The following is a 21,113-nucleotide window of genomic DNA, read 5'->3' on the forward strand; positions in this document are numbered from 1 at the left end:
TGACAATGATGAATCGATACATTTACTCTCAATCGAGTAAATCCGGAACACTACCTCTGGGAATCGTAACGAGATCACATCTCATGCGGTTATTTTCAGAATGACGCATTCTAGAAAAGAATGCTAAGGAATTATAATAAAATGTATAAATTCTACTGTGTATTCATATATTTGGCAGCCTCGATGGTCTAGTAGTTTAGCACACTGCTTTACTATCCGATGGTCGTGGGTTCGATGTTATGTTACGATTGTTGGTATCGGTCTGGGTATTTTCTATGTATAATATGTATTTATTTACAAAAAAAATGTATCCATGTATTTATATCAGTTGTCTAGTACCCATAACACAAGCTCTGCTTAGCTTAGGACTAGATGGCGCTGTGTGAATTGTCGCGAGATATTATTATTATTATTATACATATATACAGGCTGTAAGGGACAGGTTGGCCAAAACGAAAACAGCTGATTCAGATGAATGGTCTGAATCAGATGGCAAAGTATTTTCCCACCGGAAATGCACCACAGCCATATAATTAACGATTTTACAACGAGAAGTATCCCGGTGACACGTCAGTTCAGAACTGATCAGCGCGGGGAAGGATTTTAAATCGAATTACATTGATGCTTTATGGTATTTTATTATTATTTCTTTATATTATTACATAATATCATAGTTCACATAATTTTTAAAGAAAAAAAAAAAAGATAAAATATTTAAAAAATTCCGGAGAGAATTTTCACTGGTTTTCAATTCAGAATAATGGTCTGAATTTACAGTTTCTGTGTTTGACATCCTGTACCTTACACCAGGTATATAATTGTCTGGAGCGGGAACACAACACACCAGGTATATAATTGTCTGGTGCGGGAACACAACACACCAGGTATATAATTGTCTGGAGCGGAAACTCAACACACCAGGTATATAATTGTCTGGAGCGGGAACACAGCACACCAGGTATATAATTGTCTGGAGCGGGAACACTACACACCAGGTATATAATTGTCTGGAGCGGGAACACAACACACCAGGTGTATAATTGTCTGGAGCGGGAACACTACACACCAGGTATATAATTGTCTGGAGCGGGAACACAACACACTAGGTATATAATTGTCTGGAGCGGGAACACAACACACCAGGTATATTATTGTCTGGAGCGGGAACACAACACACCAGGTATATAATTGTCTGGAGCGGGAACACAACACACCAGGTATATAATTGTCTGGAGCGGGAACACAACACACCAGGTATATAATTGTCTGGAGCGGGAACACAACACACCAGGTATATAATTGTCTGGAGCGGGAACACAACACACCAGGTATATAATTGTCTGGAGCGGGAACACAACACACCAGGTATATAATTGTTTGGAGCGGGAACACAACACACCAGGTATATAATTGTTTGGAGCGGGAACACAACACACCAAGTATATAATTGTCTGGAGCGGGAACACAACACACCAGGTATATAATTGTCTGGAGCGGAAACACTACACACCAGGTATATAATTGTCTGGAGCGGGAACACAACACACCAGGTATATAATTATCTGGAGCGGGAACACTACACACCAGGTATATAATTGTCTGGAGCGGGAACACAACATTTTAACGAATAATACCATCCTTTTTATAATCTATTTAAAAACCACAGACTACATTCTTCAATAGTGACTGTATCGATTCGTCACTGCCTGTTAGCTGTTACTTCGTTACAGCTGGTGCGCTTGCGCATGCGTTGTTTCTGCCCTAATTTATGGTCGTCTCGTTTAGTCCGATCTTGTTTGTCTATGGTTGTCGTTTTAAATTGGAAGTGATTTCTCTCTTTATTTTAGTGAATCTAATTTAAAATGGTATTGTATTAAGTACCAGTAGTATCCGCGACTTCGTCCGCGTGGAATTTAACTTTATTTTTTTTAAATGAAATACTAGTTAGTCTCTATTATATCAGCTACTTGCCAAAAGAAGTCCCGTCAAAATCGGTCCAGCTATTTCAGAGATTAGCCGGAACAAACAGACCGACAGACAGACAGACAAAAATTGTAAAAAAAATTATTTTGGTGTATGTACCGTATTTATATTCATATGCATGTAGTAAAAAACTATTATTTCAATATTACAAACAGACACTCCAATTTTATTTATATATATAGATTTAAGTAGTCGTACACAATATACGACTAACCGACTTCAGCCACCAAGTAGTTCGCTTTAGAGTAGCTTAACTTATTTGCTTCTACTTGGTAGTAAAGAAAAAAACAAAATCAACCTAAGAGCGTATTTAGTTTTGGCACACCACGTTATCATTAGTTGACAATGTCAATGACTATCATCTTAGATAATAGTCGTGAATAATTGTATAAAGGTTTGCCTGTCTGACTGTTCTTGCTAATCTCTAAAACGGCTGGCCCGATTTTGACGAGACTATCACTCGCAGATAGCTAATGTTGTGAAAAGTAACGTATGATGATATTACTCTGGCGAAATAGGAGATAGCAGTTACATTATGTGGCAAACTGAAAATAACAGACTATTGTATTACACAGATAAGTTGAAAATATCATCTACCGTAAACTCGATGAAAATATCCTACGATGCCTCGGTGATCTAGCGGTTTAGCACATCGCCTTACCTCCGATGTTTGCAGGTACGATTCCTCGCACTATACAAACATTTGTAATCATGAGTACTATTGTTTCTATTAGTCTGGGTTTCTAGCAGAGCAGGTTTTCACATTATATCTTAAGGATAAATGTAACACTGTATTGTACAATTAATAAATAAATAAATTTACAAATAAAAATGTATTTAAATATATTTAACAAATTTCTAGTACCCACAACACAAGCTCTATATAGCTTAATGCTGCTTAAATTGTCTTTATGTTTGTTAAATATTATTATTCATTGTTCAAATTATTATCCAACGAATGTCTGGAGAAAAATCACTTTTTCCAATTTGTTTGTATTCGATAAATGTATTTTTTAATTAAAACACTTCCTGTTTATCATCTAATTCTGGATTCCACCTTTTGAAGTTCATAGCCCTAAGTAGAGAATTTCTAACAACAATTTCATCATAATTTACCTCTAAATTGTAATGTACACGTGCTTCGAAACGTTATTTTGGCTTCTATTTATAAACCTTACTTAGATGAAAATCATAATTAAATAATAACACTTAGGTATAGTTGTATTATAAGTAATATTATTTTATGAGGAACCTGTTAATTATATATATGTATTTAATATCGACTGTTAACTCAGATGGGGTAGTCAGGGACTGTTCAAATAAGTAGGTAGTTTTTTCTGTGTACCTTCAGTTTCTTTACCAAGTGTAAGATATATCAACTCTATGTACTAGTTTTTACTATTTTATTTTTAATAAACTTTACTTGTCTCAAACAAATACTAATATAAGTGTTGCCCATACAATAATATAACTTAAAACTAATAAAGGAGACAAAACGGTCTATAACTCAGTGAAAGCAGTGAGTCCACCCTCTCTGCTATTCTGTTATAGCCTTTATCAGTAAAATAATACAATATGAGATCGACGACAATGATAGCACATTAAGTTAAATTCTAAACTACAACTAACAAAGTAAACATAAAAATTGTCAATAACAAGTTTACAAATTAATAAAATTGGACAATAACAAACTTAAATATATTTATATATAATCTAAACATTATTCAGGATTAGTTACAACATTAAATAAAAACTAAGAATTATTCAGAATTATTTTATCATATATACCATCAGACGCAGAATTGCGCGTACACACATATATCGACACAACTTAGTAGATTACAATACTACGAAACGACGGATTGTTTTTGCAGCAACCATTTGTTATATTTGCGCCTAAATATTGGTAAGGATAAAGTATGTATTATAATAAAATAACAACTATATAACATTAATTTAACTATGTCTCTAACACAAATATCAATTCACTTTAGCAGTTAAAATACTACCAGCACATCCTGGGCTCAAAGACCGTATGCCGCGGCCTACAAAAACCCTCCATACTATAAAAATACAGAGGAAATATCAATGGGGTTATACGCAACTAGTTTAATAATACAGAGTAATAATGAAACTACCTTCTTTTAATATTTTTAAAATATCAAATTTTTCAATAATATCGATGTGAATCCTAACACAAGACAGTTACAAAGACCTAACCTTACGGCCCGACACATTCATCAGGTACAGTTAAAACCACTGTATGAATGAATGAAACTCTTTATTGTTCCGCTCACAGAAAGTACAGATACATATATAATCATCATCGTTACATAGTATAAAATAAATTCGCTGTCGCTGTCTGTCCCTATGTATACTTAAATCTTTAAAACTACGCAACGGATTTTGAAGCGGTTTTTTTAATAGATAGAGTGATTCTAGAGGAAGACTTATATATATAATACATGTACACCCGAGGCGAGTAGCTACTTATGTATAAAAAGTAAATAAATTGAGTTTTAAATCAAGAAAATTGTAGCAAAACGTCTTCTGGACCCTAATACGTACTGAAGAACCCTAAGAAACTCGGAGCATCAAAACGTATGACTGAACTAGTAACTAGTGAGGTGACATTTCAAACATGATTTTCCATGTTAAATTCCACATTGTTAATTTGACGTCGTGGTGAACGCAACACTTTCAGGCACAAGTTCCACACCGCTCGGGGGGCGTTTGGGGGCTTGGGGCGAGCCCCATTGCCCCGGCATATCCAGTTATTCGGGTGTTGTTGACCCCGAGTTGATGATAACTCGGGGGCGACAACCCCCCAATAACTGGATTCAAGCCCTTATTAGTACTCGCTAACAAGGGCAGGGTATCCAGATAACAGCATTCAATGCTGTTATCTGGATACTATACAATTTATAGACTTAACGAGTAACCATCTATACATATGAATAAAATTGGTGTGTCTGTTTGTAATATTGAAATAACCAATTTTTAATACATGAATATGAATATAAATACGGTACATACACCAAAATAACATTTTTTACAATTTTTGTCTGTCTGTCTGTTTGTTCGGGCTAATCTCTGAAACGGCTGGACCGATTTTGACGTGACTTTTTTTGGCAGGTAGCTGATGTAATAAGGAGTAACTTAGGCTACTTTTATTTTGGCAAAATAAATTTAATTTCCACGCAGACAAAGTCGCGGGAACAGCTAGTTACACATAAAAATACATTTATTCAGTAAGAAAAATCATTACACAAACTACCATGCATTTGCACATATAAGTATACACACATATACTATTTTGTTTAATTGTTATTGCTGGTTCAAAAGTACTTTTGTATTTTTTATTATGATCATTTTTATATTTCGACTACTGGTCTACCGCTAGTAATTATATAACACGGGATATCATGCGGGAACGGATAGTTATATATATTAATAATATATATTATTGACGACCTCGGTGGTCTAGCGGTCTAGCATACCGCTTTACGACCGATGGTCGCGGGTTCGATTCCTCGCACGGCACAAACATTTGTATTCATGAGTATGATTGTTTGTATCGGTCTGGGTATTTTCTATGTATAATATGTATGTATTTACGAAAAAAAAAATTATCTATGTATTTGTTTCAGTTGTTTAGGACCCATAACACAAGCTTTAGCTAGCTTAACTTGGGTCTAGATGGCGCTGTGTGAATTGTCCTGAGATTAAAAAAAAAAAAAATATATATATATATATATAACTATCCGTTCCCGCAACTTCGTCCGTGTGGAATTTAACTTTAACTTTCTAAAATAAAAGATTTTTTCTTAAATAAAAGCAGCCTAAGTTACGCCTTATTACATCAGTTACATGCCAAAAAAAAGATACGTCAAAATTGGTTCTGCCATTTCAGAGATTAGCCGGAACAAACAGACAGATAGACAAAAATTGTAAAAACTGTTATTTTGGTGTATGTACTGTATTTATATTCATATGCATGTAGTAAAAAACGGTTATTTCAATATTACAAACTGACACTCCAATTTTATTTATATGTATAGATGATGACATGTATTAATTAAAATCACTTAAAAGTACTAAATAATCAAAATTAACAATAGTTCCCGCCAATTGTCACTCGCCAATCCGCCATATTGCGTCCGCCATATTGGTTATTGACGATTATTATCTTTAACGATTATTGCCCTGTTCGCCCACTGGCCATACGATTTCCGAATTAATTTTAATACTTCGATTCTGTGGACGATTTGAATGCGTTTCGATTTAAACCAAATATCATGTTTTTGAACGAGGATTTCCCGTCGATTCTGGCTCCATTCTGTTTGTATTACGAGTATTCAACCTTTAAATGTTTAATTTTAATCACAATAAAAAGATGGCTGGCAAACAAAAATATTTGATAGCATTTATTTCGCTTTAATTGGGAACCGATGGATTCCATTTACGTATAGATATTAGGATTTCATGTTTACATTGATTTGAATATATCTATATGTATTTAGTACTGAAATTTATTATTAATAAAATTATATATACATTCTCAAAAAAAAAAATTTTTTTATAATAATAATACAATCTATAATAAATACATATATAACTGAAAGGTGACTGACATAGTGATCTATCAACGCACAGCTCAAACCACTGGACGGATCGGGCTGAAATTTGGCATGCAGGTAGATGTTATGACGTAGGCATCCGCTAATAAAGGATTTTGATGAATTCTACCCCCAAGGGGATAAAATAGGGGATGAAACTTTGTCAATTTTAAACCGATCGGGCTGAGATTTTGCATGCATAAAGCTACTATGACATAGGCATCCCCTAAGAAAGGATTTTGATAAATTTCACCCCTAAGGGTATAATATAACGCGAGCGAAGCCGCGGCCAAAAGTAAAGTAAGCGTGGTGCTATTTGCACCGTTCCTTTATCAAGAGAATTAAGAAATCCTTGTGAATGTGCCCGAGCGGAGCTCGATTCCTATTCACTATGGGAATGGTCCCAAGAGTCAATAGGAATTGAGTATACCTAGATGAGAATTCATCCATAAAAAAATTATATCACATCTTAGTAGATTATTATTTTAAAGTAAATAATTACTGCACTACATTTTAACCAAGGCATTAAACAGAATTACTGCTATAAAATTTAATTTACGACTGGAACGCAACAATTTTAACATAACTTGTTTTTACAGGAGCTATAAATCTGGAGAGAACTAATAAAGTATACGGACTGACAAATGCTCTCTATATATAAAGTGATAATTTACATTCTTTGAACGCACGGCTCTCTCGGTTAGTGCGCGCTATCTTCTTTTATGCCCTTGGATTTATTCTATTGTATGGTGTTTCAAGAATATATTTATTCACAGAAGAAAAGTATAGGTAGGGGATTGTTAGTAATGTGGACTGATGATCCTATTGCTATCATGTACCATGTCATGTGACCTCCGCGCGGTTTCCTCTGGAAACCATTATGATAAATTCTTGATGAATTTGTCACTGACCTCATGCTCATCTTATATTTGATTTAATTTTCCACTGGTGCTCCGCCAGCGTAAACAGTTAGCGCAAACGGGTGCATCATTCCATTATCATTTAAAAAAATTCAGATGGTAGAGGAGAAAGGGGATTGTTAGTGAAGTGGACTAATGATCTTAACGCTAGCAATAAACCATGATAGGTAGACCGCCACGCGATTGTCCCTGCAAACCATCGCGATACATTCTTGGTGAATTTGTCACGATGGGCTAACTGACCTGACTTCATGCTCATCTTATCATCTTCCACTGGTGCCCCGCCAACGTAAACCGTTAGCGCAGGCGGGTGCACACATTAGAAACAAATAGTCTTGCAAATGCGAAAGTGTTACATATGAATGTGGATAAGAGCAGACGAAGGCCGAATAAGATATGGGTGGTATAGCGAATTCCTTGATAAGATTTTATACTAATTTTTATTTTTTTAATAATATTCTTTGACATATTCTTTATTGTACACTTTCTATTCATACTAGTCGCATTTTATTTTATCTCCGTATTTTCCTCATGAAAACCCTGAGCACCTCTCACTCATCAGACACGTTTGATACATCCGCTTCAGGTGGAGTTATATAAAAAACACAAGTACACATTTCAAATACTAGCTCGAAATAACACCGAACTGACGGTAGATTTGATATATCATAAGAGTAATAGATCTATATGAATAAATATATTTAATTTGATATACTTCAGTTCGAAATTACGAGTAATTGTCATGACTTTTGACATGTTTAGTGGTGGTAGCTTATTCTCGTCGCGAATCGATTCGCACAATACAAGTTGACACATGTATTTACGACAGTTGTTCCTAGTTCGCTGTTTGGTTCATTTTATATCGGATAGTGCTCGCTGGGTCGTAAGTAGGAGTTGTTTACAAAAATATATTAAAAAGACAGAGGTTCGTCGTAAAGTGATGAAAATTAGAAGATGCATGTATTTTTCAATTCTAAATAAAAAAACTATACTAAAAAAAATAAAAAATTCTCAGTTTGCCCTTTGGTATAAAGTGTACGTATATTGTATTTGTGCATTAAATAAATTATATTATAAATGCGAAAGTATGCCTGTCTGTTTATTAATTCAACAGCTATAATATTAACAAAATTTTATGTGAAGATAAATTATATCCCGAAAGAGGACGTATACTATCTTTTATTCTATCAAATAGAAGATAAACTTCGAGTAACAGCTAGTGTCATCTTCTTTATTATTCTTTCTTTATTTTTCTTTATATATAACTAGCTATCCGTACTTACTCGCGTATGCTAATGGTTTACGCTGGCGGGGCACCAGTGTAGGATACTATAAATATGAGATCAAGTCATAACTGACTGATAGGCTAACGCCTATCGTGATAAATTCACCTGGAATTCGGCACGATGGTGTCCAGGGGAAACCGTGTGGAGATCAACCTGACATGGTACGTTAATAGAGATAGGGTCATCACTCCACATTACTAACAATCCACTTTCCTCCAATCGCAAGATATCCAACTACGAATGTATATTTTATTATAAATAAATTTGAGTTGCGCGTTGAAAGCCGTGTTATTTCGTGAACTGTTTCCCGGGGGCTAATATTTATTGTGAAACATTTATGCGAGCGTGGGTGTTGAAATATTATTGTATATTGATGTTATTTTAACGACAAATAAATATTATGATTTATCTTCATATTGAAATTATGAATATTCATATTTGATTGTCATTGTTTTTTACTCAGAGCTATTTAATTGGTCTCAGGGGCATTTTGTCAAGTTGGACGTTAGATGTACCGAAAATAATTTCAATTTGCTCAGACAGTATGAAGTAGAGATGTGCTAACTCGTAATAAACATGACTCGAGTTAAAATTCAGGTAACTCGAGTTAACTCGAGTTACTTATGGAACGCATAATCATTTTATTGATAACATAATCGGACGAATATGCGAAAAAAATTATGACAACCTCAAATCAATATTATTTGTGACGAATGAAAATTGTATGATATGAAATGATCGTAAAATTTCATGTCATTGTCAGTTCGATGACAGAATCATGCTCTCGCTTTCACTTGATTTATTCGTTTACCAGTTGAATTCTTTCAACTCGAGTTGACAGAATTCAACTCGAGTTAACTCGAATTATGCGCAAATCAAGTTAACTTGAGTTGACACATCTCTAGTATGAAAATCTCTATATAAGAATCATTGATAAAAATAAATGTAGAAGAGAGTTACCATGGCGTAACGCCTGGTAAATTGCTGTGTGTGGCACAATAAGCTGACACCGCTACCAGGAACAGCAAATTACCACGAATCGGCACCTAACACCAATTATTAATTGTTATATTTTTACAGTAGTCTTGTTCGATCTTTAGACATAATTACACTTTTTGTACTTTAATAATTTCATTTGTTTTAATTAAATAAAATATATTTTTTAAAAGGCAAATATCGCCCGCCGTAACATAAGTGGCGCAGTCGGTAGGATCGCGGCACTCTAGGACTTTGCAAATAGAAGTCCTCGCGCGAATAGACTCTTCGTGTGTTGAGAACTAGAGTGAACGGTGCTAATCGTAACTATCCGCGATCTCATAATAAGAACTATAACGGCGGCATATTGAAGACTTGCGGGAATCCGGAAAATTGGAGACCTGTGATCGACGAGACCCGAAACGGAGATGCAGAAGATGCTGTGTTGGTGAGTACTCTATTACTTTCCAAGTACATCCTATGCTCTATTTCCTTTCGTATTTAATTATAAGTGAACTTTAATGTGTATCTGTCTATAGGCTCGTATCGCTATAGATTTCACAAGTCAATTTAAAATCAATTGAATTCTGTGTGTATACACGTATTAATAGTAGTATAGTTATTATCATAAATATAAAATATTATTAAAATGGAGTTCGCAGCCGACTATAAGATGATTACTGACCTCATGCCCAAATACGATGGGAACCCTAAAAGATTAAACTTTTATTTAAGAGAAGTTGATAATTTAATGGGACTTATCCACCCAACAGCGGATGCAGGCTCTCTAGCTATAGTTTGTCTTATAAAAAGTCGCCTTAGTGGTGCGGCGATTGACGCGATAGCTTATGAGGAGTCATTAAACAGTTGGCCCGATATAAAACGCGTTTTACTAACACGTCTAGGAGAACCTAGGAACGAGATTCAAGTTATGCAAGAGCTCACACGTATCCGTCGGAATAAAAACGAGGATGCGGAATCCTTCGGTAAAAGGATTAGGGACCTTTTAGATACTCTGTATATGGTTGGGCAACACACCGACAAATCGTACTATGAGAAAATGGCTATTGAGCAATATATCAGTCAATTGGACTTCCATATATCAATAGGCGTAAGAATTATGATGCCAGGTACATTGGAACTTGCAATAGTAACCGCACGACAGGAGGAGACGAAATCAGTTACTTATAAGAATAATTCTAGTTTTAATTCCCAAAACCAACAGCAAAAAGCTACAAAAATAGATAATTATAAACCTAATAATTTTCCACGTCAATTTCATGGTCAAGTAGGTACACCATTCAATTTTTCAACGCAGCCACATTTTTCACGACAAATGCCATTTAATCAATATGTACCTCAACAAAATAATCTCAGCCCGGAACAACGGCAACAGTTAGTTAATTCATTATTACCCTGGAAGAATAGACCAATCCCCGGTAATTTTAAGCAAAACTCAGGCAACTTTAGGAGTAACAATAACCAGCAAAGACAGCCGAACGTTCCACAGCAACAGGTAAGTCCGACTCAACTTACATCTGACGTCACTATGCGATCGGTTAACAAACCGACACCTCCACAATACGCATACGAGGAATTATTCTACACTCCGTACGAAGGTAAGTCCGACACACCTCAGTATTATTGCAACCCGTTAGATTATTATTCCCCTCATGACGAACAGCATAACAATTACTACCCTAACACTAACTTAATAGAAGAACAAATTGAAACATCTCAGGATTTTCCCGAAACTCAGGACGAAGACGACCAGAGTTGATAAAACTAAACCACCAAGATAAAGATCATCTCCCGTACATAATAATCCCCGAGTTTAATGGAAAGTTTCTCATTGATACTGGCGCCTCACGTTCTATGATATCGCCCGATGTCATTCAATACGCGAAACTCGAACAATGCATCGATTACGAACCATTCGAGGTAAAGACAGCTCACGCGGTGACGCAACATGCATATGTCGCTCATTTGCCCCTACCATCAGTCTTTAACTCGAACGTCACTCACAAATTTCTCATTTTCGAGTTTGACAATAAATATAAAGGATTAATTGGATTAGACCTATTAAAATCACTCTCGAGTAATATCGATTTAAAAAATAAAATACTTCGCACCCATACTACTGACATACCAATTTATTTCGATTACCCCAAAAAGAATATTCGATTAGAACCGATGTGCCAAAAAATAATTAAAATTAAATGTAACTACACAGACGGACAGTATATCCATGACGAGTACAGTTGGACACCCGGTTTAGTATCTCCCGCGGCAATAGTTAAAGTTCATAATGGGACATTCCTAACATCAATCATTAATTCAAATACAGAAAAGAAAATTATTACAAACAAATCCCCAATCGAATTACAACCATATAAGCAAAAAGAAAAACCGATTCATTATTCATATTCAATGCAAAGTAATATAAATATTGATAAAGAACTATGTGAAAATTTAAAGAAAATTCGATCTAGCCATATGAACGAAGAAGAGGAACGCGAGATAACTAAATTGTGCTATCAGTATAGAGATCTATTTTATTCCGAAAACATCCCTTTAACCTTCACTCACGCTGTTAAACACGAACTAATATTAACTGACGACACCCCGATTTTTGTACGTAGTTATAGACAAGCCCCACAACAAAGATTAGAAATTAAATCCCAAATCGATAACCTTATGAAACAAGGCATTATCCGCGAAAGTATATCACCATGGTCATGCCCTGTACACATAGTCCCTAAGAAGCCTGACGCTTCTGGCAAAGTCAAGTGGCGATTAGTCATTGACTATAGGCGACTTAATGATAGGATTATTGAAGACAAATATCCTTTGCCGAACATTAGCGATATACTCGATAGACTAGGACGTGCACAGTACTTCAGTACAATAGATCTAGCAAGTGGGTACCACCAGGTAGAAATGCACCCTCGTGATATTGAGAAAACAGCATTCTCAACAGAAAAAAATGGGACATTTCGAATTTTTAAGAATGCCGTTTGGTCTCAAAAATGCTCCAAGTACATTCCAGAGACTAATGGATCATATTTTACGTGGACTCGATAACGTCTTTACATATTTAGATGACGTTATAATAGCTTCTACGTCACTACAAGAGCACATGAATAAATTAAAACAAGTATTTGATCGTTTAAAAACTCATAATCTCAAAATTCAACTCGATAAATCAGAATTTTTACAGAAACATGTACAATTCTTAGGACATGAACTAACAGCCGACGGACTTAAACCTAATAAAGATAAAATAAAAGCTGTTTTAAATTTCCCTATCCCAAAAACACAGAAGGACATTAAGTCTTTCCTCGGTTTAGTTGGTTATTATAGAAAGTTCATTAAAGATTTTGCTAAATTAACAAAGCCTATGACTATTTGTTTAAAAAAAAATCACAAAGTTACACATACACCTGAGTTCATAGATGCTTTTAATAAATGTAAACAAATACTAACCAACGACCCACTCTTGCAATTCCCCGACTTTGACAAGGACTTTATACTTACCACAGACGCATCAGACTTTGCTCTCGGAGCAGTCCTCTCTCAAGGCTCGTTAGGTTCAGACAAACCTATTGCATATGCATCTAGGACACTTTCTGAAACAGAAACCCGCTATTCAACTATTGAAAAAGAGTTGCTAGCTATAGTATGGGCGGTAAAATACTTCCGACCATATTTATACGGCCGTAAATTTACTATCTATACAGATCATCGACCATTAACATGGCTGATGTCCCTCAAAGACCCAAATTCAAAATTAACAAGATGGAGGTTAAAATTAGCTGAGTATGATTATAAAGTTATATACAAAAAGGGTAAACAGAACACTAATGCGGATGCTTTATCCAGAGCAAAAATATTTCATAATAGCATTGAATCCCTGTTAGTAAATTTCGATGACAACGATGACGACGAAATTATCCCACGTATATTTGAAAACGCACGTAGGGAACTTGAATCTGAAGCTGCTGAAGCTGACCCCCCTGAAACCCAAGTAAACCCTTTAAATGTACAGCCTACAATAAACCCACCTACAATACAAACACATACATCAACCGATAGTATGAGTACAACTTCATTTGAGCCAGGTCACCTCATATCTACCAAACACACCCAACCAGATAACGACAATATAGGAATTCCAATTATAGAAGACGCTATAGAAAGACAGCAAAAACAATTCTACATAAGGTTCACTCCAGGATCTATATATAGAGTAGAGGATAGGTCCACAAATTCTAAAACAGCAATTAAAGATGTATTTATACCAATTAACAATACTGAACGCGAAATAATAAATTTTCTAAAAGAGCATACTGTAGCAGATAGAGTTTTTCACTGTTACTTTCTCGACGAAAACCTTTATTTAGAATTTTCAAAAATATACACCACAGTCTTTAATGAAAGAGGCCCAAAGTTATTTAGGTGTACAACCCGTGTCACATTAGTAGAAAATAAGACAGAACAACAAAATCTTATAAAAAAATATCACGAAGGTAAAAATATACATCGCGGTATTCAGGAAACGTATAAACATCTACGTAGAAATTATCACTGGCCGAACATGCTCCTATCAATTCAGGCTTTTGTAAATAAATGTGACATTTGTTTAAAAGGTAAATACGAACGCAATCCTTTAAGACCAACATTGATGAAAACGGAAACACCTACTAAACCTATGCAACACTTATTTATGGATCTATATTCTACTGGCGGAGGAACATTTCTCACTATCATTGATAATTTCTCGAAGTTTGCGCAAGCTGTGCCCTTACAAGCCTCCAGCAGCGTACACGTTGCAGATGGCCTACTACAGATATTTGCTATACTAGGTTTGCCCCTAAAGATAACGACAGACTCAGACACTAAATTCGACAACGACATATTAAAAGAAATCTGTGCATCACATAATATAGACATACACTTCACTACCCCATATAACCCCAACTCAAATTCCCCTATAGAAAGATTCCATTCAACAATCGGCGAAATTATACGCATTCAACGCATGACTAACAAAGATGACACTATACAAACACTTATGAGATATGCAGTTATCGCATATAACAATTCCATTCATTCCACAACAGGTTATACTCCACACGAATTACTTTATGGACATACGGCGGCTAGAAACCCATTAGAACTCTATTATAACAAAGAGTTTTACCAAGACTTTGTACTTACACATAGGACAAACGCAGAAGCAGTGCAGCAGTCTGTGGCAGCCAATCTGTCTAAAAATAAAGAACAGGTAATAAACAAGCGAAACCAGGAAGCAGAGGAAATACGTCTGAAGGTAGGTGAAACCGTTTATAAGCAGGTGGCAAAAACAGCGAGAAACGACAAAACAAAACCAGTTTTTAAAGGCCCATATAAAATTATTCATTTACACCCTAACAATGTGGCTGAAATAATAGGTAACCACCCTAATTCCAAATCTATAAGAGTACATTTCAAGTTATTACGAAGACCCCACCTTGTTCCAGGACGATCATCTCCGGAGCCCTCATGCTCACATCAGCAACCACCGTGAAAATCACTCCCATTGATAACTCTAATGGTATACTTTTGCTAAAGCAGGGGTTAGTCCTTAGACAAATAGATACTTTTAACTTAGTATGTGCCTACAACATTAGTTATTTATATACAACTACATTAAAGCTGAGTTCTCTATATGCAAGTACCAAGTTTTATGATGATAAGATAATTCCAGGAGAGTTGCATAAATCATATACAGATCAAATAGAGTATAAAATACAGATGATACAAAGCAAAATCATAGCTATTATACCCCATAATAGAGTACGACGCGGAATTTTTAACGGATTAGGTTCTTTAGTAAAAACAGTTACAGGCAATCTAGATTACGATGATGCAGTAAAAATAGAGCAACAAATTTCTAATCTCAATAATAAAATACATTCTATACAAGAAAAATCTATTGTAATAGCTCAAAAGACTATTGCAGAATTTGCGAATCAATTAGATAAGATAAATCAAAATCAAAATAGGTTAAGTTTAATTATACAAAATATAACGCAGCATTCTAATATAGTATTTAGGCAGTTTAGTTTATTACAAGTTCATATACAAATAGATTTTAGTTTACAGTTAATATTAGATAAGCTAATGATCTTAGAAGACGCTATGGCATTCGCACAAATAGGTATCATGCACCCCAGTGTAATAAATACTAAAAACTTAATTATTGAAATGTTAGATATGAAACGTAAATATAGCTTCAATCCCGTGGCACCGATCTATCTAGAAAATATTCACGAAATAGAAAAGTCTATAGAGGTTAAAGCTTATAGTACAGAACAATCATTAAATTTCATTTTAGAAATACCCTCAGTAGAAACAGCTACCTATGACCTTATCCATATGTATTCTATTCCTAACAAAGACAACCTTACCATTATTCCCAAATCCAAATACCTAGTACTTGGGAAGGGAGAGTACACGTACATAGATGAAGATTGTCGCAGCATCACCGAAGACGTACACATCTGCAAGCAGTTGTTACTGAAATCCTTACAAGACGCTGGAGATTGTATCACAGCAACAATAGAACATAAAATCAACCACGAATCTTGTCCATACGCAAAAATGATGATAAAGAAGGGAAAGTTACAAAATATTAGTCCTAGTAGCTGGCTTCTTATCACCAACACTCAAGAGGTCCTGAAAGCAACATGTGGTACTGAAATAACGTATCACACCCTCAACGGAGTACATCTCATCGCAATCCCCAACGAGTGTTACGTGCAAGTTTTAAATAAAACTCTACAAACTCATAGCAATACTGTAACCATTGAAGACATTATTCCATTACCAAAGCAGGAGGCAATAAGAACAGATGAAATTCAAGCAAAAATACAACTAGAAGACATCTCCTTAGACAATATACATGAACTCATAAAAACAGCGCATTATATACAAGATGATGTGGATAATAATGAGACTTTCATATCACTAAAACCAAGTTGGACTACCATCGCCCTATACCTCCTTGGGTTAGGCTATTTGAGCTGGAAATTAATTACATATATAACTACCCGAAGGAAGAAGATGGCCGCAGACCAGATTGCTAGACCATCCCCGCAGAAGAACAGCGAGACGCGGTTCTATCTAAAGGAGGGAGGAGTTACCATGGCGTAACGCCTGGTAAATTGCTGTGTGTGGCACAATAAGCTGACACCGCTACCAGGAACAGCAAATTACCACGAATCGGCACCTAACACCAATTATTAATTGTTATATTTTTACAGTAGTCTTGTTCGATCTTTAGACATAATTACACTTTTTGTACTTTAATAATTTCATTTGTTTTAATTAAATAAAATATATTTTTTAAAAGGCAAATATCGCCCGCCGTAACATAAGTAGAGCTTTTACATTTTTTTGGTTATTTTTTATTTATTTTAAAACCTTTTTAGTGTACAGTTTGATGCAGTCCTAACTACCAAACTAGCTTGAGCAGTATCAGGAGTCAGTTCTTTCCCAAAATAAGGATAACAGTTTTAATTTACATGTAGACATAAACTTAATTAATATACATGAATAGCACTATGGACATCATGTTTTTTTATGAATAATAATGGAATGGTATACTCGCCTTCGAGACCGATTTATGCTAGTGGAGCACCAGTGAGGATGACAGGATGAATATGAGGTCAGGTTAGTTAGCCCATCGTGACAAGTTCACCAGGATTTATCAGGATGGTTTCCTTCCCCCTGGAAACCATCCATCCCACGTGGATGTCAACCTGACAGAGTACATAACAAACAATCACCTTTCCCCCCTCCCGGACATCATGTTATCATGTGTCCTCCGTGATACCAATCACGTGTTGCCATTCCAAACGACTAAGATATCATGCCTCTTTTCCTGAAATCATAGCTAGCCTTGCAATCGAAATACAGCTTATAAATTATTATTAAAATATAGTACACTTTAATAAGTGTACTATATTTTCTAATAGAACAAGAATTTTTTCACATCAGTCTATAAATGGCAGAGTTATGAAAGAAACAACTAATAGATGCACCTGAAATTAGAACAGCATCCTATTCTTTTGGAGTTTGTTAAAAAACTACAAAACGCGACTCCCATGACTAACCGAAGGTAATCTCTATTCCAAATACTATATATTTACCAAAACTCATCAAAATTTATTCAGTCGTAATAAACAGACTGAGATGAATTGTTGTTTATATTAAACTACCATAAACTACCATAGACAAAGCTGCCAATAAGCCAGTGATTTAAAATGAATATCCAATATTCCCAATTTTATAATACAATACAATGAAATGACCTTCTCTACGAAAAGCAATATATTCAATGAATATTGGAATATGTAAAGATTTTAAGGCCAATTAAATGATTCCCTATAGCGTAATAAATCGGGCAATGAACGTCTGTATCATAGCTTAGAATAATCGGCCAGATTTACAAAGAATTATAGATATTTGCACACTAATTCAAACTAAAATATCAATTCTTTCTTCTCAGTGGCCTCGATGGCATAGTGATTTAGCACAGCGCTTTGCTTCCGAAGTCGCGGGTTCGATTCCCGCACGGTACAAAAAGTATGACTGTTTGTATTCATCTGGGTTTTTACTAAGCATAATGTATGTATTTATGAAAAAAATATCTATGTATTTACATCAGTTATCTAGTACCTTATAGGTACACAACACAAGCTTTAGCTAGTTCAACTTGGGACTAGATGGCGCTGTGTGAATTGTCCTGAGATTTTTTTTTATATATGTAATGAAAGTGCAAATAAATGATTTATCTATGTAATAAATAAAAATATATTATTACCTACTATTTCTCTCTCTACAGATGTATGGCATTATATATTGAAAGTACTTCTAAATCTTATTTACAAATTTCTCCCTAAGTATAAGGAAACACATAACTTTATGGTAACAGTAACAAAATAAACGAGTCGTCACATAATTAGTTTCCCATGAGCATCCGGCGTTAAAGCCGAACTACCGCTTTGCGAGATCCCAACATGGTGAATACAGGATGTTTTCATTTCACGATATCACACGCCTTGGTTTAAGTGGTCACGGAGAGCGCTGTTTCAGAGGAATTTCTATCCACATACGCTCAGAGCGTGGAATAAACCTAAGTTTTCTCTGGAGTCTCAAGAGTCTAACAGCGTGGGGGTCTTCAAAAAGGGTACCTATATTAAGGTATACTACGTGAAACGAGTGATGTTTGAGACGGTTCTAGATAACGATAATAATTTACCATGAGATTGGCCGTATGCTTGATCGTTACAACTGTGCTATAAAAAATATTGGTATATTATTAAAAAAAATAAAGGTATCTACAATTAATACATCCGTGCGAAGTCCGCAAGCATCGTATATACATAATATTGGTACGGATGTCAAAATGTTCTAAAATAATCTTATAAATGACTACAGCATGGGGTTTTTCAAGAAGGGTTATTAAGTTATATTAAGGTTTCTTAAGGGGTCGGCAACGCGCACGTGATACCCCTGGTGTTTCAGGCGTTCTTAGGCTACGGTAACCATTTACCATCAGATGGGCCGTATGCTTGATTGCCACCATAGTAGTTTAAAAAAAAATTGAAATCGTAGTTTTTTTATACTTAGATATGTTTTGTTCTTCCTCTTAGCTCATTATAAAATCAAAAATATTATCTATTTGTTACTGGAACATCCTGTAGGTGGCTGTCTTTCGACACATAATAGTATCTTCCACAATTTCCGCAGTAACATCCTTATTGAGGTCTGAAACAGAACGATGCACCACACAAGATAGTCCCTACTTCCTTATTTACCGTTCATTGGAAATGAAGCTGGATCGTATATTTAAGAGCGTTCACTACATAGAAGAATATCCTTACAATGTCTGTTCATCCGTATATATAGATTATAGAACAGATTCATGGTGGGTAGTTGTAACTGTTAACACACCTTAAAAGTGCTCTGATTTATATTATTTAAAATAATTAGTATATTCATATATTTCTAATTTTATTTATGCTAAACTTCAAGAGATAGAGTGTTTCTACCTGTACCAGTATCAACCTCTCCTTTCAATAGTACACAATGGACGCATTACAAAGTAATTTTTTTCAATGATGGAAGAACTAAATGGAAAGATGGCTGCATTTCAAAATGATTTACAAAAGGTAAACACCACACCAAGCACTGTATCACCAAACACTGTGGCCACATTAGCAGCGGACTTTGCGGTTTTCCAGTCGTTTGTCACCAGCACCTTCTGCAGCTTTCAGCAACAGTTGGAACTGATAGGTCGTCAGATGGATCACTTTGAGATGCGTAGCCGCAGGAAGATTCTCTTGCTACATGGTGTTCGTGAGTCTAGTGGAAACAATACGTCACAGGATGTGGTCAAAGTGATTGGTGAGAAATTGAAAATCCCCGGATTCTCTGAAGCCAATATTAGCCGATGTCATCGACTAGGCCGCTCTTTGGTGCCAAGCCTCGTCCTATATTGGTGAAATTCCCTGATCTTACTCTGCGAAATAGTGTTTGGTTTGCTAAGACTGCACTCAAAGATTCAGGAATTACCATCTCTGAGTTCCTGACTAAAGGAAGACACGAAGCATTCATGACTGCTCGTCGTCATTTTGGAGTAAAGAAGTGTTGGACGCGGGACGGTTGTGTGATTGTAGCTGGAGACGACGGTACGAAGAACCGGGTTACCACCATCACGGATGTTAACAAGTTGATAAACTCTCTGCCTCTGATCCGGTGGTACCGCAGCATGGGAGTTCGCTGACAATGGTGGCCGGGAGCTCAGCGGCGACGAAAGCTACGACGGCCGTCACGGCTCGCGTTAAACGAGTGGTCAGAAAGTGAAGTTGTCTTGTTTACCATTGGTTTCGTATGATAGTTTTCTGTGAATATCTTAACTATTGATTTCACCTATGTTAGCATATAATCTCTCATATTTAGTTCTGCTCGATAAACACGTAGGTAGTTCCATAGTATTACAGAAATAATGACTGAATCTGGGTAACGCAATAATATAATCGTTTGTATTCCACCTTCAAAATAAACTTTTGTTTCACCAATACAATCAATTCAAAGATTTTTATAGCACAGATCTGACATGTATCATCTCAGATCAGCGAGTCTTATTTTTGACATTTCTTTTTTAAGTCAGTTGTTATTTGTCATATCATTTCTTTACATTTAGCAATATAGATCATAGTACAGTGGCTCCCTCTGCACTGTAAGTGTGGATAGTGAATTTTGCATTATATTATTTTTAC

General features: G+C 35.5%; 1 pseudogene; it reads left to right on the forward strand.

The window, feature by feature from the left end:
• Positions 1–19,920: 19,920 nt before the first annotated feature.
• On the forward strand, positions 19,921–20,928 carry LOC131849098 (uncharacterized; annotated as a pseudogene).
• The last annotated feature ends 185 nt before the right edge of the window (positions 20,929–21,113 follow it).

This window comes from Achroia grisella, unplaced genomic scaffold (assembly GCF_030625045.1).
Source record: "Achroia grisella isolate CSIRO2021 unplaced genomic scaffold, CSIRO_AGI_Agris_v1 utg63740, whole genome shotgun sequence".
Classification (NCBI taxonomy): domain Eukaryota; kingdom Metazoa; phylum Arthropoda; class Insecta; order Lepidoptera; family Pyralidae; genus Achroia; species Achroia grisella.